The following is a 27280-nucleotide window of genomic DNA, read 5'->3' as shown; positions in this document are numbered from 1 at the left end:
GTGAGAACCATGTTTTTCTGGCACACATTGGAGTCACCAGGATGAGGGTGACGGATGTTTGACTTCAGGACTATATTCAATATCAGTGGGAGGAGAGTAAAAGCATACACAAAGATCCATGACCAATTCATCAACAGAACATTGCTCATGGACTGGGGGTACGGAAACATGTAAGCGAACTTTGGGCATTTTGCATTTCTAAACGTGTCAAAATGGCTTATGATTAGGACGCCCCATCTGTAAAAATAAGGACCAAGGACTTGTGGGCAGAGTTCCCATTCATGGACTTATTGAGCAAGTGTGGAAAGTCATTCTCGAATCCTGGAGGATACTTTCCTAGGAGATTAACTTGGTGATGGATGGCCCAATGCCAGATTTGCTGTGCTAGGGCCAAAAACTGAGAGAAGTGCGTGCCTCCCTGCTTTTTTAGGTAATACATGGATGTTATGTTGTCTGTGCACACAAGGACTACCTTGCCTTGAATCTGTTGAAGGCTTTGAGGGCTCGAAGAATGGTTAACAATTCCAGATGGTTGATGTAGAAACCATTTTAGGTGGCCAAAGACCCTGGACTGTCATGTTGTTGAGGTGTGCTCCCAATCTGACTAGAGATGTGCCTATGGTGATGGTCACTTAAGGGATAGGGTCTGTGCGGAGTCTGTCCAGCAACAGACTGTTGCTGTTTCACCACTGAAGACAGTGATGGGTACTGGGCAGTACCAGCAGGAGATCTTCAAACTGATCCTCCATTTGTGACCACTGGTATGAGAGGCACTCCTGGAGCGGGCATATATAGAGTCTGGCATGGGGCACTATGCCAGTGCATGAGGCCGTCATTCCTAGAAGGTGCATTGCCATATGTACAGTAAATGAAAAAGAAGCAGTAGGTATTAGAATGGCAGTTTGCTTTCGGCGCTGGGGTAAGCTTTGCCGTAAGCTGAGATTAAGAGTGACCGTAGGAAGGGTTGGACCTAGAACAGGTCCCAGTGTGATTTTGTGGCATTCTCTGTGTACCCCAGACTGTGAAGGAGTGAGATTGCTGTCTATCAGCTGGGCATTTCTGACTACCTGAACTCTTGATCAGCCTGTGGTCTAAGTAGGGGAAGAGCAGCATTTTTCTCCTTCTGAAGTGAGTGGCTACCACCACTAAACACTTGGTGAAGACCCCTAGGGCTCTGCTGACACTGAAGGGTGGTACCTTCTACTGGTTATGTTGACCACATACCATGAAGCAGAAGTAGCAGCGATCAGCTTGATGAAGTGGTATGTGAAAGCAGTCATCCTTCAGGTTTAGCTCTAGATCTAGTTGCCTTGCTATAGCCAGGGGATGTCATCTTGTCCAGTGACCATGTGCAAAAGTCCAGACAGGATGTATCTGTTGAGATGCAGAGGTTTGTTTATTAGTTTCAGAGAATAAGGAACTACAGGGGGTAGATGCTTTTTCCATGGTGTTGTCAGGGCGTTAGGTCTATGGCTCATTTGAGTAAGAACACCGGCAACTCCTCTTGCAATAAAGGGAGATGCTCTGGACTGAGGGTGTGAGTTGGGATCTTTGGTGAGTTTGAAATGAGCTCCAGGCAGTAGCTGTGCTTGATGATAAGTACAGACCTCTGATCTGTGGTGATTTCCTCCCAGTAGTCGAAAAACCCTGAAGTCTTCCTCCAACAGGTGTAGTGGGATCAGAGGGGAGGGGAGAGGCAGTTCCTGAGGTAGAGACTCCTTGTCACAAGTGCAAGTGCTTTGGATCTCTTCCCCCTTGTGCAAATCCTCTGCCACCCTGTTGGTGATAAACCCGGTGCTTCTAGTGGTAGGACTGATTTGGTTCTTGGTAAGTGGCTTTTGACCCACCTCTTGCTTGCTGCTTCTGTAAGGAGGCCCAGCCAGAATGAACCTAAAGGGGTCAAGGGTACCCATCGCCTTGGTGGTTTTTGAGTCCTTTTTGATTTTTTCAAACAGTGGCAACCTGTGGTCTGAACAGGAGCACACCCATCTCCTCCCAGTGAGCTCTATTGTTCCGGGAAAGGAGGTGTACTGAATTGGGATGCACCCCTGGGGGGCTGCACCCAGTGCTACTCTCTTCCATGTAGCACCAATTCATGTGCTCTCCTTTTTAAGAGGCAGAGCTTTGTCCTCTGCCTGGACTACTGCCCGTTTTCTGGTGGTGGTAACAACCAGAGAATACAGTGGGACATGACCCCTGGTTAGAGTGGGTCAGAAGGTGCTGGTTTATATTTCGTCTCAATCAGGTGTTATCACCCGTGATATGACCCCATCCTTAAAGATCTCAGGGGCAAAGTTTATCATCGCATTGAGTATAGGGAGGTATTATACACAAAGCTCTGGTTTGGAGAGTGTCTCAACCAAGAATTCAGGTTACCCCAGAGATGAAGTCATAGGAGGTGGTGGAGGAGGTGGAGCTGGAGGTGGTGGAGAAGTTGAAGGTGGTGGCAGAGGTGGAGGAGGTGGTGATGCTGTGGGTGGTGAAGGAGCAGGAAGAGGAGGACAAGCAGAAGATTTGTACTTGGGCCTTTTGGAGAGGAATTGAGACCCAGAAGAGTCTGGTGGTAGGATATCTTCAAAGGAAATTCTTAATTTCTTTGGTAGAGACTTTTCCGAGGCCGAGATCTAGCCTGTGTGAGGATGGATAAAAATTCACTCTTGCCTCTTGTCTAGCTCCTGGTGCAGTCTCTTAAGAATTAGCCTTTCTTCGCATTCTGAAGTGGACAACTTCAGAGCCAATGGCAATTTCGGAATTAGAATAGCTGGCTTTGAGAGTTTGACACTGATGAGTACCCATGGACTCGAGCCTTGCCAAGGGTTGAGACTCTGGAAAGATCTTTTCTTGGCTCTGAGGCCCTGCTTTAGTGTCGACCAATGCTGGAGGACAGTGGTGCAAAAGAAGGCTGCGGCACAAGCACAGGGCTTACTGCCTGGCCCCTTGATGGGAGGTGCTGGGCTCTGATGTGCAACCATTTCTTGATTATGATGGAGACTTGGCTGTCTACAGTGCACATGCAGGGCATGGTTTTCAAATGTAGACCGGGATAAACCAAGGTGAATGTGCTTCCTTGGATGCCTCTTCTTCCTACAGAACTTCTCCCTCCGCTGGCTCCAAGACATCAGAGTCGATCATTTCAGGATTGGGCTGGCATGCCAGAAGATCAGGAGACTCACCTGATTGCTCTTATTTGGTGCCGAGTGGATCAGCCTCCCCAAAGATGTGCAGCATTACAAAAGCAGACTTGGACTTTATGCCGTAGGCCCACCTATCTTGTCACTGATTCAGGGTATTTTTGCTGCGGGACACTGATCAAGAGTTGCAAAAGCTCTCATCCTGCTCCAGTGAGATGCTGAGGTTGCAGACTGTGTGTGGAAGTCAACCCAGGAGACTTAAGAATGGCACTACAGACACCTTTTGAAGAGTGTCAGTTCCATCACGTTTAGTGCGTCTTTATTCTCCGAAGATGGCCTGGCCTATGCAGTGGCCTAAAGGGCCTCGAGGGCAGGTGAGTCTTGTCTCTAAACAACAGAAAGCTCAAGGAGAAGAGCAGGCACCATACAAGAGCAAGATAAAGATAATGAATCGAAGAGTCTTTGCACAATGGGACAGACTCTAGAGCTGTGAAAAACAGACAAACTCATCAAGACCAGGATCAACACTGATTCACTTCAGAACTCAATGGCGCAGAAAAACAATATAACAATGGAGCCATTGCCCATGAATACCCCTAACCAGAAGAATCACAATTTAAAATCCTAACTTATGGTGAAGTTGGATTTTTTGTTACAGTTCTGAAAAGGCCACTTTTAGAAAGCTGGCATTTTCTTGCCTTAACCATTTGGTGCCTGCCTGGGTCACATGACTGGGTGCAGTTGCCAGCTGGCCTTTGTGTATTCCTCCTAGATAGCCACACACAGTGGGAGCTTAGGTGTGAATTCATGGGCCATCACTAGTAGGATGGAAAGGAGGAGCTGGGTCCAGCCTCACTTAGACCTGAATAGGCTGTGTCCTTTCTCCAACCACAGGGCTACATACCCCCTGCAGTTAGTCTGGGGCCAGGGCAGGCACAGTTTCTTCCCTCTCCTTAGGCAGAAATGTGTATAAAAGAAAGACTTCAGACACAACCACTTCAGTACACTTCTGGGCCTTTAGATACTCTGCCTGGAAGAAGGACTGCTTTTCTGCTACCAGGACTGCCACTCTGCTGGGCTGCTGCTCTAGATAAACTGCTGTCCTCCTATGCTGACGTGCTTCCCTCTTGCCTGGGAAAGACAAACTGGACCCACAACTTCATCTTGAACCCAGAACCCCAGAGTGACTCCAAGAGCTAGTCTACAGGCCAGCTGATCTGTGCCTGTAGCTGACTCATATAGCCGTAAGAGCAAAAGGGAAAAATAAATCCACCTGTAGAACAGAACAATACCAAGAAGAAATCCTGCAAAAGTTAGTGTTTGTGTTAACAATTTCCACTAGGGATCCCCTGTAGGAGGCTGGCCTGGTGTGTGGTGGGTACCTATGGTACTTACATCTTATACCAAGTCCAGGTATCCCTCATTAGTGTAGTGTAGTGTAGTCAGTGTCTAGAAGCCAGGCTCTCTAGAGGAAGCTGTGGATGAGCAGCCAAGGTTTATCTAGGAGACAGGCAAAGCTCATGCAATACCGCTGTAGTCACACTTAGTACTTACACACATGAAAGAAACTCAGTACTCAGGTATTTTATTTTGGTGACACAAATACCAAAAATACCATAGAGACTATACTCCCTTAGGAGGTAAGTAATACACAAATTATATACACTAGTATGCAGAAATAGGCATAAAGGAGTTAAAAAACTGTGCAATTAGTGAAAATCACAATAGTTAGAAATAAGCTTGGGGCGCACAAACCCTATACTAAGAAAGTGGAATGCGAAAGTCAGTCCCCCACCTACGTAAGTGTAGTGTGTAGAGGGGAGCTGGGAGTACTAGGAAATCCCAAAGGTATGTACCACACCCCACCCTAGCGACCATGAAAGCAGGGGTAAATCACTGTAAATTCCCTGGATCACACACAGAGAAGAGAAGAATTATGCAAAGCCTAGAAGACACTGCAAGACACCAACAGTGATTCCTGGACAAGAAGACCTGTGGCAGAAGGGGGCCAAGTCCAAGAAGCACAGCAGAGTCCAGGAGGTGAACCATGGGTGAAGAAGAAGAGTCAGCACTGCACCCAAGAAGACGAACTTGGGTTCCTGGAGAATGCAGGTGATGTCCCACGCCAGAAGGAGGATTGCAGTCAGGTTTGCGTCTCTGGGTTCTGCCAACAAGCCTTGGTACACACAAAACTTGCGGTTTGTGGAAAGTGGAGCTGCCAGTGACCAGTAAGGACCAGGTGGCCTCTACCCATGAGGGGGAGCCAAAGGACCTCAGATTAAAAACACAAACTGAGCAACCTAAAGGCAATTTTAACTAGAGAAATCCCTGTTTAGTAAGTGCTTCATTGCAAAGTGCATTAAGCCCACCCACTCACATTAGGTGCAGTGGGTGAGGATCCGATGATGAAGCATGCCATAGGTGGTACCTGTGGGTGTGGATCCTAATAACAAATCTTAGAGAATTTAGGGTTTCACTATCTACCACTGGTAGGATTTAGGGTACAGAGAGGAAGGGATAACCCTCTAATTTTTTATTTTGAATCCTTAATCTGTGAATTTTGAACCCTGAACTTATGAATTTTATCCCTGCCACAGATGCTGTTCTCCCTTCAATAATAGCCACAGCCCCATCCTCCTAACTGCCGGACCCCGTTGGACCCTGCACGCACTCCTCCTATTCTGCAGTTGTGTTGAATGTTTGTATTAGGACTTGGAGGCAGTAGTCCTTCCTATTGGTTGGTGATTGGAGGGTGGAGGGTTGCAGAAAGATTATAGACATAGCCTGCTCTGAAAAGTGGAAATAAGGATAGTCCTATGCATTCCTAAAAAGTACTAAGATACTGCAACTTTGTCATGACACAAACAAATAGACATAGCAAATAGATGGCCTGAGGCGTTCGTTGAGAGTCTATTCTAAATTACATGCAAACTATTCAAAAAGAAAGGGCAGTACATGAAGGGTCCCGAACCAGTGGCTGACAAAAGGTGTGCAGAATCAGGTGGTACACCACACGGCACTCCTGAATTCTAAGGCTGTAGGCAGATCTGCTCTCAAATTAATAACAAGTTTCTACAGAAAGGTCTCAAAAGAGTGTATTAGTACAGTCTAATGGTAATGTGCTGAGTCCTGAAACCCCAGCAAGCAGCTGACCTGGAAAACAGATAGCTCCAGAATTGGGCCTTGGTAAAAGCAATCCAACCCTTTATAGTGAAGACAGAGTGGACAGTACAATCCGATAAGGGACGGGCCACAAGTGCAACAGTGACTATGGGGATGGTAGTGCTGTCTAAGGGCCTCAATCCCAGCTTGAGGAGCAAATACAACCCTTATCCGCAAATCAGTGTAATGGAAGCCTCACAGCGCCTAGTGGTGTCCCCTGATAGAGCATGTAGAAAAGTCCAGCAAAACTCCTGTTCATACCCCCCCATGAGCTGACCAGCTACCCACTAGCTAGCCTTGCAGGAGTGCCTGCCTAGCGGGTTGATAAAAGCCCAGATAATGATAATAAAGCACCAGTTCCCTAATGTTTTTGGATTATACTATGCCCGATGTACCGCTTGGTGGTCCAGCATGTGGACAGGCACATAAAGAGGTGCCAAAGAGAGGTCCAGGGGCTTAGCGGGCCAGATCATCTTATTGGAAGACTCTGTAGAGGCTCGAGTTGCCTCAGACACCCCACCGGCAGAACGTAGCAGAGTCTACATGGAAAGGCCCCACTTTGACGACTCAATCTTCTTGAACAACATATGAAACCAGTCCCTGGGGTCTATTTCACCCAATTTTGAGGTCCCACAAGATTCTGTACTCTCAGAGGCTATGAATGATCTTTATAGAATCCTGGTTTTGATCCTTTTGCTTCTAGAAAAGTTGCTAAGTGGGTCGGATCATATAGTATTTCTGCTGACCCAGACACATTCTGCTGGAAAACGGGAAGCAGCTTACCAGACAGACCCCCCCCATCCCCCAGAAGATCTGACAAGACTGATAGACCAGGATACACCCCACTTTAATAATCTCCTAATGATGAGGGACACAATCCAAGTTTGCCTAACTATATCTGGACCATCTGCTCCCCTGGCAAGACTAACAAAAACTGATGAAATTACCAAGTAATAGCAATGAAATCAAGTGTCTAGGATTGGGAGCTATCCCCGGCATGGAGGAATCTGTGCCTGTGGTCAAAGCTAGTGCTTAGAGGCATGCAGATACTCCACTGTTCAACCATGGGATGTCTTTACTGCCACCCACCAATCATAAAAGTGCAAGTTCAATCATTAGGATTGAAGAAGGGCAAACAATAGAATAAAGGAACAACAGATCCCTCCCTTCCTGTATACTCCCCAACGTGGCTATTTGCAAACCCTAAGGGTGACAATAAGAATGATGTGGCTCAAACAGATGGCACGGCTAAGACTGGCTCTAATGAAGTAAAGCCGCCTGTGATTTAACCCTTTCCAAACCAAAAAAGGTGGGAAACAACAACAGTGCCACTAATAAGCCAGGCATCTCCTCGCCAGGTGGTTAAGACCAAGATTCTGAATATAATAATCATGCGATACATCCCGCATGAAAATCAAAAGGGAAAAAGAAAGCCAAGAGGAGAACTCATCTTATAAATAGAGTCACAGCGGTGACCCACAACAGACAGGGCCAAAAAGCCTGGGCCATCAACAGTGCCAGAACCTAGCCCTGCTGGCGACAGTGCCAACTGTACAGGTGCGGCTGGAACAACAACTGGTCTTAATCCTCTGGTTTCAGACTTTGTTAGGGCAGAAAGTACTGTGGGGGTCAAATTGTAAAAAAAGGCTACCAGCAGGACAGCTACACTGCCTCAGCTGACCGGGAAGTAGCAGACTGCTGTCTGCAAAGTAGTGACCACTTTCCAGACATTGGCTTTGCAAAGCCCTTAAATAGATCTATATTGTTGACCCTTTTCTGTGCAATCCCCGAGTTAAGAGTGGTCTTGTTGTGCTACCAGAGGGCGGTGAAACTGTTCACCAAGGATCATGGGCTAGCCCCAAGGGGGAACACTGGTTACACGGCAAAGGTTGAATTAATCTATCTTGTATTACCATATTGGTGCTCAGCCAGGTTGACAATTTCCTTATCATGGGGGGTTGATATTTTGCCCTGCTCAGGTCTCATTTATGAGGGTGTTACATCAGGTCTTCATCAAGTGCAAATGGCACCCACCAGCCAGGAGTGTCCCACAATCTATAAGTTCCCAGAGGGGGGACCAAAAAGAGTAACTCAGAGATTAGAAATGGAGCGGTATATTAGAACTTACGCATCACGTCACGAAAAAACTCAAGGACGAGAGAAGTCCTAAACACAGAGAGCAGAGAAATAAAGCCTGTTTGTACAGAATGGTCATGGTTAGCAGCAACACTGGCCCCTCCCCCTGGAGAGTATGGCGGGGTTTAGACTGAGTTTGGTCAACCCCACCTCCTGTGACAACTGCTGTAACCCAAGTAGGCTCTCACAAAGTGGACACAATGGGTTGGATAGGTGATGACTATCCTCTTGTGCAACCTTGGAACATTTCTGGCTTGACTGGCAAAACCGAGGATGATGACTAGTTAAAGTTTATTAAAAAGTTTTCCATTTGTTGCTTCTAGGAAATTTGGGCTACTGAGGGAGTCACTGTAAATGGGTTCCTTGAAAACTATAGCTAAGCTACTCAGAGCAAGAAGAGACGGCCCTCGGGGGGAGGGGAGATTCCGTTTAGGTGTTCTCTAAATTGAAATGTAGAACTGCACAACTGGGAGCAGCAAAACTAACATCCAATGTCCAGAAAATGAAAATTTGGCTGTCTGGTTCTGAAAACAGAGTGGTTGATATACTGAATGTTCACATGCCTCCAGGAATGGTCCCCAACTGTTCAAGGGATATGGGAATATTTTGTATCCTATATTGAGAGCGTCAAGGAGGAGGTGGCTAAGTGGAAGCCATTAAGGAGGGGAAAATAGGAAAGTATTTTGTCATAGTTTGTGGCGATTTTAATATGCAGCCATCTGAGGCGATCATTAACAATGAGGTTTTAATGGAAGATTGCTGGCAGGGTATCACTGAAACAACCTTGGTTCATTTTAAATCCAACAAGAATGGATGCGTTCTCTGATCTCTTGATAAATTATCACATGCGTTTCACCAATGGCCGCAACCCCTCAGACTGTACCGCCATGTCGACATTTGATAACGGGAGAAGGCCGACACTAATCAATTATATCTTGTAGACGGGTGGGAATTGGTATACGATTTGACTGTTGTAAGAAGGGTGGAGCGCGTCCATGACCCTGTAGTACTTTGCTTAAAACTCTGTTCTTGATGGTCAGGTAGTGTGGAAAAGTCCCAAGGGGTTACTTTGGGCCAATAATTACTCCATCAAATAGAAGACAGAGAATACGATGGAGCAGTGAGAAATATCAGAAAGATCCCCCTCTCCTTGAAGATATTATGGACAGATTTGAACCTATAATTTTGGACCCTCTCTGTAATGACAATGAGAGAGTGATGGTAGCCTATGAGGGGATAGTAAAGGAGCTGATGGCCCTGTGGTCCAAGTCCTCCAGAATCAATACCATGGATCATAAGGGAGGAAGCGGAAGTGCTGGGGCCAGTTGGTTTGATGATGAATGTAATAAAATGAACAAAGATGTTTTTGTCGCCATGGTACGGTGCCATTCTGGCAACAAATGTGAATTGCTGTTTCTGGAGCTTCAGGGAAAGTACAAACTCCTCTTGAAAACCAAGAAATCGTTGCAATAGCTGGCACTCTGGGAGGAATTGAGGAGTGCTCTCATGGGAAAGACACCAGAAGGTTCTGAGAGCTGGTTACATGGGTCGAGAAGGGAGTAATAAACAGTGTAGAAACCTATATTGGCCCAGTAGTGTAGGCCCGGAACTTTAGTTCTCTGTATTGGATTAACCTCACAGCCCCACTAGGCCTGCAGCCGCCTCAGGAAAGGGCTTGCACTATCACTCCCACAACAATAGTTATTGGAACATTTTTGGCAATTAATATTTATTATTGTATTGTTTCTGACTTAATCAAATTAAAGTGTTTTCCTAGAGTAAACAACTGTTATATTTTTATTTTGTTACCAATATGATTATGGTACCTTCATCGACTTCATCCCAGTTATTTTCAGGCAGAGAAATGGGGGTACTCCTGGGGCCGGGCTCACATTGCCCCACCTGAAAAAAGTGACATAATGGGGAGTCACGGGCAATTGTCAATATAGGTCAAGGGAGCCGCAGATAAAAAAAAGTTTAGAAACCACTGCTTTAGATATCCCCATTATAGCTGGAAAAAGGGTTCCATTGATGCTTTATGCAGATTACACTGTATTAATGGCACAAAATAAGAATGCCACCAGTAGATTCTTGCAGCAGTTTATGGAATACTGTACCAGGAAAACCCTGACTATCAATGGTAGCAAAACAAAAAGCATGGTACTCAGGCCATCTCCCAGTTCTAAGAGGGCCCCGGTGATTGTGGATGCCAATTTAGAAATTGCTAAGCAGTTTGTTGACCTAGGTATCTGTTTTTCAGTGAAGCTACAATGGGACCAGGTGCAGAAGGCAGTTCAAGCCCTAAGACAAATGGCGGGTGTGGTACTGAAATTTAGGTGCAAAGGTGGCACCAGAAGCATCAGCACCATTTCACAAACATATAAGCAGAGGGTAGTGGCTCTGGGGGTTTGCGAATGTGCGACCACTTCAGGTGGCTGAGAATAACTTTCTTAGAGACCTGCTGGGGTTGGGGCTGGTGGCACTCTATGGGGAGTTAAAGTTCACTCCAATCTCCGAAACCACAGTGTAAAGACCAAACCTCTATTGATTTAGGCTGATAAAAAAGCCAAAGACTGCTGTTTATCTGAAAACAATTGAAGATGCTACCCACAAAAAGGAGTGCAGGGGGAGAACGTGGTCAGCTCATGTCCAGAACGTTTTAATTGACTTACAAATAGGATCCCTATGGGCTGCTACCAGAAATGTCAGGCAAAACAACACAGACTTAATCGAAGAATGGTACCAGGTGCATATGATGATGAACAAATGCCTGGAGTTGAGGCATTAATTTAGTAACACCCATGGCCCGTGTGCATGGATATGTTATAGCCTGAGTTTAGAAGAATTGTGTGTGTAAAGTTTAGATTGGGCATCCTGCCGACTGGGGACCTCTAACGCGCACCCATAGGTTTGCCGTGGGAGCAGACCACTGTGACTGTAGATTTGATTGGATAGATAACCTAACCTACCTCATCCTGTTCTGTAAGAAATATGATTCCCCCCCAATGGTGCAGACTGATTCCTCTCTTTAAATTCCATGTGATTAGAAATATTAATTCGGCAGTGGCAGTGTGCACGAGGTCGGATGCTCTACAGGTTAACGCTGTTGCGTCATTCCTATGGGTGGTGAGGCCCTATAAGAAAGATTGGCCACCCATGTTAGGGAATAGCTCAGCTTAACTTAAGAGGCCCTATATACTGTGTGCCATGACTGAATTATATATCTTGCATGGGCCTCCAGAGAGAAGCCTGCCTTCCCTCAGTGGGGCAATTCGTATAAGTGTCCTATTTTTGCTGTCCACTTAGTTGGAATATTACACTGCTCTTAATGGTGGACTGGCTTATACTATCAAAGTATTTCCTTTTTGCACTTGCACCTTCATTGACCCCATGTTTTTACGATTGTTAAATTTGGATGTAATGTTGCATGATTATGATTGTGCTTTTTAACGTTTCATCTTTAGTATGCTCCCCTTTCTTCCTTTTAATAATTGCACTGTATTTATTGTATTCTTTTTAATTGTCTTCTAATTATTGTATGGCTAAGAGCTGAAATAATAAATTTGACTTTGACATTGTATGGTCTAACATTTGGGAGGCTGAGGGAACCCAGATTTTTGGCTTCTCTCTCCTCATTATTGTGATATGCCTGTGGATATTCGCCTGTGGATGTTCTGCAAGGAAGAAGGACTGCTGTTCTGAAAGGACTGCTACTTTGCCAGACCTGCTGCCTTGCTGTGTTGACCTGCTGCCTACTGCCTTCTTGCCTGTTGAGGAAGAACTGGACCTGCAACTCCATCTTGAATCCAGGACCCCAGAGTGACTCAAAGGGCTAGTCTGCTGACCTAGTAATCTGAGCGTCAGGAAAATAACAGGCTCCCCACAGCTCCTGGATCCATCTTCAACAGGTTTCTAACCCCCAAGAGGAGTCTCTCAGTTCCTGGGCCCTGGGTGTGGCTCTTCAGTTGTTAAGCTTTTGGGCTCTTCATGACCACTAACGGGCCTGTTTGCACCGCATCCGCACCACTCGCATGTAAAATCAATGCAAGTTGTTGCAAGACCCTCTCTTCACACTTCAAGCATCTTCCGCCCCTGTGGATCACCAACGTGACGCTTCATCCCACCTCATCCTTCCTCTCCGACAGAACGCAGAGAGTCCGTCTCTCCCCTTTCCGCTCCAAAGCCACCAACCTCATCTGCGGCGTCCCCCAAGGATCCTCCCTCAGCCCCACGTTGTTCAACGTCTACATGGCCCCCCTCGCTCAACTGGCCCGCCAACATCATCTCAGCATCATCTCCTACGCCGACGATACCCAGCTCGTCCTCTCCCTGACCAAAGACCCGCTCACCGCCAAAACAAACCTCCACGAGGGACTAAAATCTATCGCCGATTGGATGAACAACAGTCGCCTGAAACTCAACTCCGACAAGACGGAAGTCCTCATCCTCGGACGCACCCCCTCGGCCTGGAACGACTCATGGTGGCCCTCCGTCCTCGGACCCCCACCCACCCCTGCCAGCCACGCAAGAAACCTCGGCTTCATCCTGGACTCCGCCCTCACCATGTCCAAACAGGTCAGCGCCGTCTCCTCCTCCTGTTTCAACACCCTCCGAATGCTCCGCAGAATTTTCAAGTGGATTCCAACAGAAACCAGAAAGACGGTGACCCAGGCCCTCGTCAGCAGCAGACTTGACTACGGCAACGCACTCTACACAGGCATCCCAACCAAAGACATCAAACGCCTCCAACGTATCCAAAATGCCTCCGCCCGACTGATCCTCAACATACCCCGCCGAAGTCACATCTCCCCTCACCTAAAGGAACTCCACTGGCTCCCGGTAGACAAGAGGATCACCTTCAAACTCCTGACCCACGCTCACAAGGCACTTCACAACACCGGACCCTCCTACCTCAACACCAGACTTCACTTCTACACCCCAACACGTCAACTCCGATCCGCCAACCTCGCCCTCGCCATCGTACCCCGAATCCAGCGCAAGACATCCGGTGGCAGATCCTTCTCCTTCCTCGCCGCCAAGACCTGGAACTCTCTCCCCACATCCCTTCGCCAGACCCAGGACCTCCTCGCATTCAGAAGGCTCCTCAAGACCTGGCTCTTCGACCGATAAACCAGCAGCACTCCCCTCCCCCCCCCCCCTCAGCGCCTCGAAACCCTGACGGGTACATAGCGCGCTTTATAAATACTATGATTGATTGATTGATTGATTGATCCGTGATACCCGGCCTGTTCTTCACACCACGTCGACCATCACCAACAATGCTCTTGTTGCTCCCGCCAAATATATCCGCACGAACTAAACCCTTGGTACAAAACTTGAGAAGGTAAAATTTTAGCAGGGCTAATCTAGGACTGTATCTGGCCCCTGCTCCATCGTGGTCAGCTTGAACTTTTGACTGTGACCCAGTCCAGCATGACCAGATAGTTGCGGTTGGCACTTTCTGCTTTTGGGTGCTGTATTGCAGTTTAAACTTTGATAATTCATAATTCTGGTTCTATTTATTGTTTGTAGTTTTAGTCTTGTTTTATTTATTAAGTTCTGCTCTATTTTTCTAATCTGGTGTGGGATTTTTTTGTGTGGTGTTTTCACTGTTTTTCTGTTTGAACTGTTGCATACATACTTTACACATTGCCTCTAAGTTAAGACTGGCTGCTCCATGTCAACCTACCAAAGGGTTGAGTATAGGTTAATTTGGGGTTTGCTAGTGCCTTACCCTGACAACAACTGTGGTTGCTGCTCACACTCCAGTCAACCAGTAACCCAATTTAAACAAATATCTCAATATTAAGTATGTTACAATTCAAGACTTCTGAACTTAAAATAATTTGCAACATATTTATAATTCTTGCAAGCCTGAATGTCCTGAAATACATTCAGCAAATAACAAACAAACAAGCTGTGAAACAACTGCAGCAGATTTGAGAACATTGTGGATGATGGGAACACGAAACTGTGATAACAGTGACAGCAAACAATTAATAATTCAATTCTCCATGTTTGAATTACACTTAGGTACTTAAAAACTTTTTTCCTGCTGCGGAAGAAAAGTCATTCTTCCAGTGCCTAAAATGTGGACGTTTGCTTTCTGGGCAACTTTGCCTCCCATTTAATGGCTAATTACACCAATCAACATCTGAAACTAACCGGACAATTTCTGCAAACTTTCTGTCAGTGTTTCACTTGTGTAGCACTGATCCCTTTGAGCTAGAAACAAGTTTCTGGTGAAAATCAACAAGGTACACAGTGCATGATGGATTATGTGATGAGTGCAGCTAGTGCATATATACACAGAGAATGCCCGAGGCACCCAATCATATCTTTTTGTTGGTCCTATGTTAGAAAAGTCCCTTTCTGTGTGGTCACTCCCCATTTTGTGCTGAATTTAGTTGCTGGTTGTTTCTGTTTTTTAGAATCTGAACACTGGGCATTGCTGCCCAGTGCCCAGTCTATGTGCTCCAATTCCTAATATATGTAGAAATTGGCTAACCCATGATTAGCCTAATTAACTTTTCTAGAACCTCAAAGTATATGGTGCAGAAAACTACTCATGGCATAAAAGTTAGATGTCACCTGTGGCCTACAGCACTTATTGTGCTATTCACTACCATGAAAAGGAAGAAATTGTATCAAGTGTAGCACTGTAGCCTTACTGCTGCAAGTGTCAATATTGCACTGCGACTTGTTAAAATAATCCTTTTGAAAGGGAAAAGCTACTTTTTAAGTATTATTGAAATCACCGCACAAGGTAGGGTGTGTGGTATTTAAAAGTGTTCCATAGTTGTGGTTACCTGAGCACTCAAAGTTTTCACCTCATTCAATCTCTTATTTGTAACGATTTGTCTATAATTCCAATGTAATATTATTTAAATGTTTGTTTGACATTTGAGGGACAAGTTACGATTTTTACTAATTTTCTTGCTGTACAAAATATATGACAATTGTCAATTTAGCATAACACATCAGGTCAAGATGGAGGGGACTTTTAAAGTAAGAGGCGTCTTTCACTTACCAACTGTGAGGTTGAAATTAATGTCAACACTATATGGATGATCTTCATTGCGATAGTCCCCTCTCACTTTCTAAACAATACCAGTTGTGGGCTTTAAATACACAGGTAAAATTGATGCAATCATGATGGCTGAATCCTCACTTTGAGAGACGAAACACAGGGCTACAAGTAACACTCAATAATGGATAATGAAATATTTCCCATGATTAACTACTATACACACTGGCTATCCAGAAAGGCTCAATTTTGAACATCGGGGTTTCTCTTTTATGCAAGTTTGTTGCAGTGCTATAACTGAGTGCCATAACTTATTTAGTTTTTTTTAAAATCTTGATAACATCACCTGAATGCATGAATGATGGGCTCTTTTCAGTGTAATTTTGGGTTTCCCTTTCAACACATTGTTTTCTTGTTCTAGTTTTCACTTAGTAAGATTTTATCAGTTTAACAAAAGGGGAAAGTATTCAAAATTAATGGTGCATGATATATGCATGCAAATAAAACGATGAACATTTTTTTTAAAAACAATGAAGAGTATGAGTGATTAATGATTAACTAATCACCCAAAAGAAGGATTAATGAAATCCTTGTATACCTGTGCAGAATTTCACACCTCTTCCCAGGCGGAGCACAGGCTGGGAGAAGCTGTAGAGCTTTAGACCATTCAACACCTTTATATCCATCTTTGCTGTGGTTGAAGTACATTTGTCTTAGTTCATTTAGAGTCTCAACTCTAGACTCTACATGGTGGAATAATCTTCTGTTTCAAGTGAGTAGTGAAAGGACACACTAACTCAGGCAAGGCAAATCACTGATTTCATTTGTAAGGAAACTGAGAATGCCGTAAAGTTCCTGGAGATGGTCCATACAGCATGCCCACTTAGCATTTTGTTATTAGTTATCCACACTAATGGAAATTGTTTTATTTATGTCATTAACCTTAACTACATAACCTCACAGCATCTGGAACCGCCTTAAAAACTTTAGTTAAGGGCAATAAAATGTTTTTACAGGTGAAGAACAAAATAAAATTATGCATATGGACATTTTGTACCTAATTAATATACATGAACTGTTTTGTACACACTAAATTAATATCTAAATATTCATAAAAACAGTTTGATAAGCTTGTGTCACACTCCATTCGTCACACCATTATTTTACATGCAGATGTTTCTATTAATTCAGTGGCAATGGATAACTCCTGACCCAAGCCTACATTAACAGGTGGACTTTCTAAGAAGTGGTGGCTGCCCTACATCTCAAGGGGAGTGGCCAGAAGAGGTTGGGGAGGGGAGGGGAATAAATAAATAATATATTTTCTAAAAATGTACCTATTCCCGTCACCACCATTACCTCCCACCTCACTCATTGTTCCTCTTCTTCTGGTGACCCAGCATTCACTGGGACACCAGCACAGGCTCCCCAGCAATCCTGGCACTGCTTTCATGCTAAAACCTAGCATGAAAAGCATCAGGATTGGTCTGAGTGGCTTGGACTGCTGCTCAGTCACAACCCGGGGGTCTGTGCAGTTTCTCCAGCCCGGCTGTTCAACAAAGCCGGGCGGGAGAAACGTAAGTGGGCATGTGTGTTTGGCTTGCCTTAGATGGCCGGCCAAACAAACATGCGTACATAGGTGCAGTCTCTCCTCATCCCCCCTCCTACCTCTTGTGGCCCAGCCCCGCCCCTCCCTGAGCATGCTGCTGGCTGAGCCAGCAGCTAAAAGATAAAACAATAATTAAGTATTGTTTTATCTTTCAGCTCCTAGCTTAGCAAGGGGGGGGTGACGCTCCTTCGCCATTGTGAAGGAACCACCCCTGTTTAAAAGTGGCATCATTTACAGTCCCAGAGCGCGTCTCTCTTGCTCTTCTTTCCTCTCTCATCATTTCTCCCCCTCTGCATCGCCTTAATTTCCATTCAAACAAAGAGGCCATAAGACATTGGGCACACAAACTGGCTTGTTTGTCAACCTGTTCTAATGTGATTTTGTCACTTTTCGTATCATTCTTTTTCCAAATCTGTGGACCTCCTCCCCAAAGGACAATTGTTTCCATAATTCCGCAGTCAATTACATGTTATTGCAGAATTCTAACCTTGCATTGCGATGTTAGTTTATTATATTTTGTAGTTTATTTTTGCATTATTTTTCGAGAAAACAAATGGGTCATTTTGGAACGCTTTATAGGACCGATCAGCGGGTGCTGCAGCGTAGGGGAAATAATCTTAATACGCAGTGAAAATTGAATTTGCCGTGTTTTGAACTCCTTTTGTACTTTGATGAAAATGTTTTGAGGTTGCAAACAGAAAAGAAATTAGACTAAATTTCCTATAAAAATGAGGCAAAAACAGAGAATGAAAACATAAATAGTTATAAACATACTTACTGGTAAATGTATGCTGTGCTTTTTGGAAATTAGGAAGGTTTGTTTCCTCTCCTGTAATAAACTAATAGAAAAATAAACTATAAATAATGCAGTTCAGGAAACAGCTCGATAAAATATCTTCCAAAAGAAATGGTTTTAAATATCACTTTATAGTGAAGATTCTACTTGAGAAAATCCTCGGCTCTGAAAGTTACTAAAGAAATACATCCCATTTCGTGTTTTCAAACTCTAAAATGTAAAGGGCATAGAGGTACTCTGCATTTGAAGCCAGTCTTTTTATTTCAGTTTAGTAATCATGAACTTGGGCGAACTTAGGGTTCTCGGAAAGCTGAGTTAGTATACCACTGTCATATTGCTTTCTCGGACAGTTTTGGTCATAAAGGAAAGACTAAAAAGTTTTATGTGGGGCAGAGTGACAACCTTATCACTGCCATGCTACAACAATAACATGCAGCTCCCACCATCTGCAAATAAGATCACTTCTAGAATCTGAAGAAGACATATTAACACCATGACCGGCATAGTAATTCTGTCTGCCACAGATAACTGCTTTCTCCTGGACCCAGAGTTCTGATGGTGATTTTCAGAGGTCAGGAAAGTTGGCCTCCTAAAGTTCTCAGACTGATAAAGGACATAGGGCAGCTTGAAGGAAAAACCAGCAGGACACTGGGACTGGATTTTGGCTGGCTCCCTTGCTGAAGAGAGTGATTCGGCCTGTGTCGCACTGCTGTCTGTGCCCTTCTACACTAGAAGCATCCCTTATAGTTTGGGTGCTCTAAGGATGACAAGGACAAAGATAGCCAGCTTTTGCAAAGGTGCACCTTAGAACACTTATGACTCCAAAGGAAATTGGTCAAACTGAATAGTAGGGATGTTTGAAATGACGTAAGCTTTTTTGCAACATTTTGTGAAATTTATGTGAAAATACATTAAAAGCTCAAATGCGGTTTACCAGTATCTCACATGATATTTTACACAAGGACATAACTGCATAACTAATGTATAAAATTTATAAAAAATGGAACCACACAACTTCTGCCCACTGAAAACATGCGGGCAGATCCAAAGCTCCTCTTCTGGTGATTCTTACATAACTGTCTGGTGACACCTGCGCTATCAAGCCAGGCTAAAAATTGTCCGTACATTCAAAAAAGCAGAGAATATTGTGTTTTACTATTTCCACAAACAGTGGTGATTGTTAAAATGATACTTATATTGGTTGGAAATAAAGTTTATTTATTCAGCCATCTTACATTTATGAAATAGTAAAAAAAAAACTCGTAAAACTGCTGCAAGGTTTTAAACCATGCATTTAGATAAAAATAACTTTTAACAAACAGATTTGTGCTATTTGTAATTAGTTGTGGCCACAACTAATTGGGCACATCGACAAATACTTTTATTAGTGGACAAGCTTCGAGACCTCTGATGGATGGGAGGAATTTGCTATGGGATTAACTAGGAAAATGCTTGCCAGTTGGACACTGGATGTTATGCTTGAGAGAGAGAGAGAGAGAGAGTTCGCAAGAGATTGAGAATATTGATCTCTCCTTCCATTGTATGAGTGTCACTGTGTCTATAAAACGGAGAGGAACGAACAGATTAAGCCACAATTTATTTCTTTATTTATAAACTGTTGACAGGCTAGCCATTCTGTTGTTGTACTGTAGCATTCAGATAACACTTCAATCCTTGTTGAGGGGTCTGAAGAAAGGTTTAGGCCAGCAACACATTACTCCATGGGAGAGTGTGTGATTGGAAGAATATATTTGAAGGGTCCAGGAAATATAACAAAGGGTAAGATAGAACACTCGAATCTAACGTAATGTGCGTCACATTTAGGTGTGTTTATTACTTGCTTGAGCTTGTTGTGAATCACTTGGATGTAAAATGTATTTATAGGTGATAAATAACTTGATTTACAATTTGTGTTTCGCCTTTTATAAAGCCCTGGATTATATAACACTATGCATCATCTCTCTATTTACTTTTATTAATGTATGTTAACTGGACCACAAGAATATCTTTCATCAATCTATTAGCTCGGTACTTTATTTTACTCTATATCAGTGCTCATTACACACACTACTAGAACAGAGACAGTAGTAGGGATCCTAGGTCCTGGTGAAGACCTTTGACCTTCTCTTTGGGCTTTATTTCTGGTCACAACACTTCGACTGACAGATGTGGGATTAATGGTTTTTCCCAACATCGTTTGTTGGAATAATGGTTATACCTAGCATCACCTTATGTTTTTATTGTTATCACTGGCACTATCATTATAGTCGGATTACGTGTTCCTTTCGATAAATTTGTATATACAACTCTGCAGGGATCTCAATTCTTTGACCAAAATAAATTCTCCATGGAAAGAGCTCCCTATATTGTGTAGTCCATTGAAACAATGTGACTGCCTTGAATGTAGGAGGGAACCCCAGCATGTCACCCCTGGAGAGTGAGGGTTTACTGTCCGAAAAAAAATGTACTCTATGAACATGTGACAGTTCCATGATGGTTTACGACTTAGGCTTGTTATACCTTTTTGTCTTTGTACTGTATGTAAGGACAGTCTTCACCGCTGTTGCACGTTTTAGGTGTGAAGGATGATTGTGAACACGTTTTAACTATGCAAGAGCCGAAGCAACTGGCTTTGTCTATGTGTTTTTAAAGTAACGAGCATGTGGCAAGTGTACATTATCCACATAAGGGTATGCTAATGTACAGTTGTACTACTGGATTCCAGGAATTTGCCCTTTTTGGGGTGCTCCTCACTACCCTCGTAATCACATAATGTGGCGAAGCATAGGAACAAAGAATGAAATCAAGGCGTCATGATCCACGTGGACATTTAGAAATAAGACTAGATCCTCTCACTCCTCCCGTGCGTTAAGTACGTTTACTTCACACGTCTAAATTGCAAGAGGAATTACTGCTGTGCCTGTTACTGCACCTAAAATTCTGGAGTGGTGCGCCTCGAGCTATAACTTGCAGGCAGGATACATCTAGGCGCCGTAAGGCTGGAGCCAATTTTTGTTTATCAAAAACACGTCCTGCTGAAGGAGAAAGTAATCACCTTTCTAATCTGCTGCGAAAATAGACGTAGGGCTGCCTCGCCTCGTGATAGCATTGTGCATTCCAGTCCAACTGCACGCGCTTTCACCTTCAAGTGACATCTCAGAAGGTCAGGTGGTATTTTTTTATTTAGATAAGCTTAATGAAAAACTTTGAGTGAGATTTTTAGGAAGATTTTGGCATGCTTGTATCCCCCTCCTGAACACCCCACCACTTTCCTTTAATGGTGGAAACAGGCCACGTCCTGGAGACAAACAGATGCAAACGGAGGAGCATATAGCTATCCTGACAAGCATGTACGCCGGTAAAATAGGGTGTACGGTTCTTTAATGGAAACAATTCGCTGAATGAATGTGAGATATGAGTGTCTGTATCTAAAATAGGTACACTTGTACTTTTGGCCTGCCTCCAGGAAGCTTGTGATGCTAGGCATTATCATGCGATAGAAAGAACCGTGCATCTGGCATCCAATCCTGGCAACACTCAAACGCTCTTGTGATCTTGCTTATTTCAAGATTTTTTTCTTCCAGGACGGTCAGTCGCAGAATCTGCTTCTTCACATTTAGCTGTAGAACAGCAGCAAAATCCACCAAGGGAACCACTGCACTAATAATGCAACCGTGATTTTACACTCACGAATATTGCTGACTTCTATTTTTTTGTGACCGGATTTAAAAACAAATACTTAAAGGACAAACGGTAGCTTAATGGATATATTCTATTGGAGGAATGCTTACATTATTTTGAAAATGTCGGAAAGAGCTAACTGTGGCAACAACAGTTTGCATAGAATGATACAAATGTAATCAGCTAAGAAGAAAGGTACAGATGAGGCCATGATTTGACAACGCCATTGAAACGTGGAGCTCTTCCTCCAGTCTTCAAGAACGCCGCCTGTGCTCCGCAAAGGAAATCATGCCACGCACCCAAAATGTCCTCGCTGCTAGAAAAAGAATGCGCATATCAAATTGCACATTCCAGCAACTAATAACTACATACTTGTCATAATCAAATTAGTGGTCCAACGAATGTCAGGGACCTTTCACCACAAATGGGCTTCATCATTCACAGACATTATTTTCGGCAAAATATGGGAATTTTACCAAAACCAAGACATTTTGAAAACTGGCAAAAAGGCATAGGTTTTTTAAATATTTGTAAAAAAAGAGTGCATGGAATATTCTATTATTTCAAGGGCTGATGCAGTACCGAGCACTGTATAGGCAACTGCAAAAATATATATAGTCAAAATATAATTGTGTGATTACAGCAAACGGACAACCAGTAGTCGATGAGTGGCTTTCCTAAATCTTATGCCTTGTGATATTATACTAATCGCCGATACTGTGCAAGGGAATATCCAATCACAATTGCTTTCCTCATCTCTCTAGCTTTCCAGATATGTCATTGATGTCTTTTCAAGGCAATATATAATCTATATTTGGATAGTCATATTATTTCGCTAATTGTATGCCCCTTTTCCCTCTGGAGATGTGTCATAAACTATATAATTTAACCTCTGAGTTAAGCGATTTGTAATTTGCCTGTTGATTGATTTCACCGATTTCATCCAGCTCTCATAGTCAGTGATGGCGCACTACGAGTGAGCCCTTTCGTTTTGAATGCCTTATGAAGATTTGTCACCTCTGCATTACTATATGATGAGATACCTGAAGACAGGAAAGAACGCACCGTTTCTGAAAATGTCCCTCTAAAACTTCATTCAGTTAATATTTAAGGGAGGCTACTTATAAATGTAATTAACTCGATCCTGCTGATGACCTTTTTAAATTACTCATGTAGCTGAAATGTCCACAATACTGTTATTCCACCTTTTTTTCTGGGCTCTTTCGGACATAATACTTGGATTTACATTGGTCTTCATAAATAACTTTCAAAGCCCTAGTACTTGATCTATGCTTTAAACTCCGGTCGTTACTACTACACACATGTTTTTCACTGGAGCACTTCAGGATCACCACACCTTTTTTTTATTATAGCACAATCCTTTGTATCTATTAGAAATGTTGAATACTGTGTTGACAATAGAGGCAATTAACAGACCAATGTGGGGCAACTCACTACATTTGTATGTAAGGGTCTCCTGCCCAATGACTCTCTACCTCCACGGTGACTTGGTGCAGAAATAACCCCTATGTAAGAGAATGGCAATAGACACGATTTGAGGAATTATCGCTCAAAAAGAATGCTAAACAATGTGCAAAAATGCTTTTTCTCTGTTTGGCTATCCAGACTAGAAATATGGGTTGAGAACAATGGGTAACAATACAAATTATTCACATTGTGAAGCTACTAACAGGGTTTTCAGGTTCTAGCTAATTCTAGACAAATGTGTTATAACAGAGAGCCTTTGAATGTGGTACTTGTGGATTTACAGTCCGCTTTTGAGAAGGTCCATTGACATCTGCTGTGGAGTTACTTGCATGAATTGGGCAGTATGCCTTACCACTTGATCATCCAGGCCTGGCTACAGGATAAGAATCTCACCACTGTTGATGGGGACCAGTGGGAGAAACTGCAAAGTGCTTCCCTGCCGAAAAAAAAGGTGACTCTCAAGGCTGTTTTATAGCTCTACTCCGTTTCTCCTTATGTACAAATAAAGTGGTCAAGGCTGTCAACGACTGCACCAATTAGGCTTAGATGATTATTAGGTGAAAAGGATGTGAGTCCTTCATAAGTAATAAATCTGCAACTTTCTCTTTCTTGGGAACCAAGAACACCTTTGTAGCATTTTACTCACTCAAGGTAAAGAAGCAGAGCAGCCCAAGGCCTATTTAGGGGAGGCAGGGTGGGCAGGTATCCCAACTTGCTCGTACACAACAACACTCAATAAATTACTGTCCAGTCAGTGCTTTTTCTTATATAAAAAAAAAAAAACACACATTTTACATACACACTCTTAGATACTACGAATTAAATTACAGATATGTATATTTAGATAAATGGAAATATCTTTGGTGTTATCCTCAAAACATATTACACCCCTATGTGTGTCTACAATCACAATCACAAAGAGCCATTCGGTGCTTCTGTGTTGTAGATGTGGCTTTACATTTGATCAATCCTCTCTAGGAAAGTATCCTTCAGGTAGTTTGATGAGGTGTCTTGAGAGAGGAAAATGAATGCTCTCTGAGCAAACTGTAAAAGGAAGCCGTGATAAGGACAGCCATCTGGATGTTGAAGTCTGAGTTGGTTCTAGGTGGTTCATAAATCATGTAAAAAGTGAGAGTCTACATTGCTGAGGTGAGAGGCAAGAGTGCAGTAATGGCTATTGATGTAGATTGCAGTTCCTCGATTACAGATAGAGAACTGTATTGGTACCTTCTATTATTGTTGGCCTTGTAATGTGGTGGAATCTGTAGTCAAGCCACCAAAGATGTGGGTACTGCTGAACTTCACCTCTCTGATGAAAATGACATCAAGGTTATGGGCAGTGGCAATGTTAGCTTGATCTGCTGTGTGCACGATTTCCCAATGACCAGTGATTAGCAATCACTGGCATGTGTGTTAAGGGTGTTTGCTGTGTGAAATAAATAGTTGAATGCTGATGTTGCTGTTTGGGTTGGCTGTGCATGGAAAAATTGTTTTTGTTATTTGTGTGTGGGAGTGCTCATATGATGGAGATGTAAATGCTTGTGTGCGTAGAATGCACATGGTGTGTTACTGAGTGGTGTTGAGGTGAGCTGTGGTGATGTGTGTCAGGTGATATATGAGATTTAGGGGTCCTGGCATTGACACCTATTAAGTTAAGGGAAATGGGATGGATACAAGTGTGGTTGCTGTGTGAAGTGAGTCTTGCACTTTTGCAGAAAGTGTGACTGTAGTGCCCCCTCACACTGGCCCCCTAATGGGTCTCAAGAAACCTGTTGAGGGATTTATACCTGGTGACCACAAAGTTGAACATTCGTATGTATGGATTGGTGTGTGCATGCAGAGTCATTGTCACTAAAACTGTCTATCATTACTTGGTTTATATTACGTTAATAGGGATCCTTCTGGTCCTGGTGAAGGCCAACCGATGTATGAGGCACAAACATGGTTGTAACATGGAGACCAGCTTGATGTTAGAGTACTGATCAACTTTCTGCAGCCCTCTGGTACTTTCTCTATCCCATGTTTTTAACCTTATCAGGGAAACTGATAAATAAAATTACATAATGGTTAACTTTCTCTAGGTAATTTTATCTCTTCTACACTTGAACTCTAGCAATATCAAGAGCTTCCTCCATAAGGTTGAGCCTGTCAAGAGGCATCAATATTCTGGGGGATGGAATCAACGATAAATCAACTGTCCTTTATAAAATCCTACAGGGGTGTCACTGCAGTATAACTATGACTACATAGGACTTCTACACTACTGTCCACAGAGATAGTGGGCCTTATGTTATACACTGAAAACTGAAATTCCACCAGAATTACTGAGGAGACCACCCATGTCTTTGTCCACCCTTATCTGAGGGAAGCTGGGATGAGATAGGCTAAAAAAATACAATAGTTAAGCTTGGGGAGTGTTAGAAATGGGGTCTCTAGTTGGCAGTCAGTTTACACCCTGTCCATGTAGGGACCCTCACTTTAGTCCGGGTAAGGGAGCTACACAGCTCAGATAACCCCTGCTCACACCCTTGGTAGCTTGGACCAAGCAGTCAGGCTTATCTCAGAAGCAAAGGGTAAAGTATTTATACAAACACAGACAGTAACACAGTGAAAATACCACAAAGGGACTCCACACCACTTTAGAAAAATAGCAAATATTTATCTAAAGCAAACAAGACAAAAATGAAAAAAATCTGAAATACACAAGCGAAGATATGAAAGTAAAAAGAATCTTAATCCATAGAAATCAATGGATGAGTTGTTTCAGCATCGGAAAAGAAAGCGATGCATTGATTCCTAGCTGGCAAATGAAGCCGTGTGTTGTTTCTTTCTCCACCAGGTAAGGGATGAGTCGATTCTTTCCTTGCAGGGTAAGGGATGCATTGATTTCCGGACAAGCAGCCTCTGGTCTGTGTACTGATGTCGAAGATTTTGACGCCCAGAGGCGATGCGTGGAAAATTCCGACACGCTGTGTGAAGGGTCTGTGTTGAGAACAGGCGGTCTGTTGATTCTCCTGCCGCTAGGCAAGCACTGTGTACATTTTTCAGCTGAGGGACAGGTGCTGCGTTTATTTTTCTGACGCGCACACTGTGGTGAGTGGACTTTCCCTCACAGGTTACCAGCTTCCACTTCTAAGGGCCCAAGGACTGGATTTGGCATCACTTAGCAAGTTAAGAGTCTCAGCAGAAGAGTCCAGGCACTGGAGGATGACGTTTGTGATGTCCTTGAGACTTCAGAACAGGGGGCAAGCTCAGTCCAAGCCTTTGGGAAAAAATTACATGCAGGATTTTAGAAAGCAAAGTAAAGTCCTGTCCCTCTCCAGGCAGAAGCAGCAGCATCAGGCCATCACAGCAAAGCAACAGGCAGAGTGGCAGGTTCTCCTCAAGCATCAAGCTCTTCTCCTTGGCAATGGTTCCTCTAACCTCAAACGAAAGCATTGTAGTGCATAAGACCCTGCCTCTTCCTTGCCCTGCTCCAGACACGCACTAGCATCTTGGAGACTGTATTGTGTGAGGGCAGGCACAGCCCTTTCAAGTGCAGGTGTCTGCTCCTCCCTCCCACTTTAGCTCAGAAAGACTTATCAAGATATACAGGACACACCTTAGCTCCCTTTATGTCACTGTCTAGAGTGAATTCACAAACTGCCTGACAGTCTGACCCAGATGTATATTCAGCAGACAGGCAGAGGCACAGAATGGTTAAGCAAGAAAATGCTAACTTTGTAAAAGTGGCATTTTCAAACAGGCAGTCTAAAAAACAACTTTACCAAAAGATGTATTTTTAAATAGTGAGTTCAGAGACCCCAAACTCCATATCTCCATCAGCTCCCAATGGGATACAGCATTTAAAAGATATTTAAAGGGAGTCCTCATGGTAAGCTATGGGAGAGATTGGACTTGCAATAGTGAAAAACGAATTTGGCAGTATCTCACTATCAGGACTTGTAAAATACAATAGTACATGTCCCACCATTTAAATACCCTCCGTCCTGCCCATTGGGCTATAATGGGCCTACCTTATGGGTGACACACATTTAGTAAAAGGGAAGGTTTGGGCCTGGCAAGCCGGTACACTTGCCAGGACGAATTGGCAGTGCAAGACTGCACACACAGACACTGCAGAGGCATGTGGGTGGCACAATCAGTGCTGTAGACCCACTAGTATGCATTTGATTTACAGGCTCTGGGTACCTCTGGTGGACATTATTAGGGGCTTACCAGAAAATCAAATATGCCAATCATGGATAAAC

The 27280-nt window shown here is 43.6% G+C and overlaps 1 protein-coding gene across 13 annotated transcripts in view; it reads right to left on the bottom strand.

Moving 5' to 3' along the window:
• The window catches only part of SLC16A7 (solute carrier family 16 member 7), a 475851-nt gene that overhangs the window by 347966 nt on the left and 100605 nt on the right, over window positions 1–27280 (bottom strand). For 6 of the 13 annotated variants that reach the window (XM_069229064.1, XM_069229055.1, XM_069229058.1 and 3 more), the window contains exon 2: window positions 17844–17904. The exons of 6 other annotated variants lie outside the window; for them this stretch is intronic. The gene's annotated coding sequence lies outside the window, so the exon portion shown is untranslated. Of the gene's footprint in view, window positions 1–10255; window positions 10332–17843; window positions 17905–27280 lie in introns of all 13 variants that reach the window. One more of the 13 variants, XM_069229057.1, reaches the window with a different exon arrangement.

Source organism: Pleurodeles waltl, chromosome 4_1 (assembly GCF_031143425.1).
Source record: "Pleurodeles waltl isolate 20211129_DDA chromosome 4_1, aPleWal1.hap1.20221129, whole genome shotgun sequence".
Classification (NCBI taxonomy): Eukaryota; Metazoa; Chordata; class Amphibia; order Caudata; family Salamandridae; genus Pleurodeles; species Pleurodeles waltl.
This window is presented reverse-complemented; position numbering and strand designations above follow the sequence as displayed.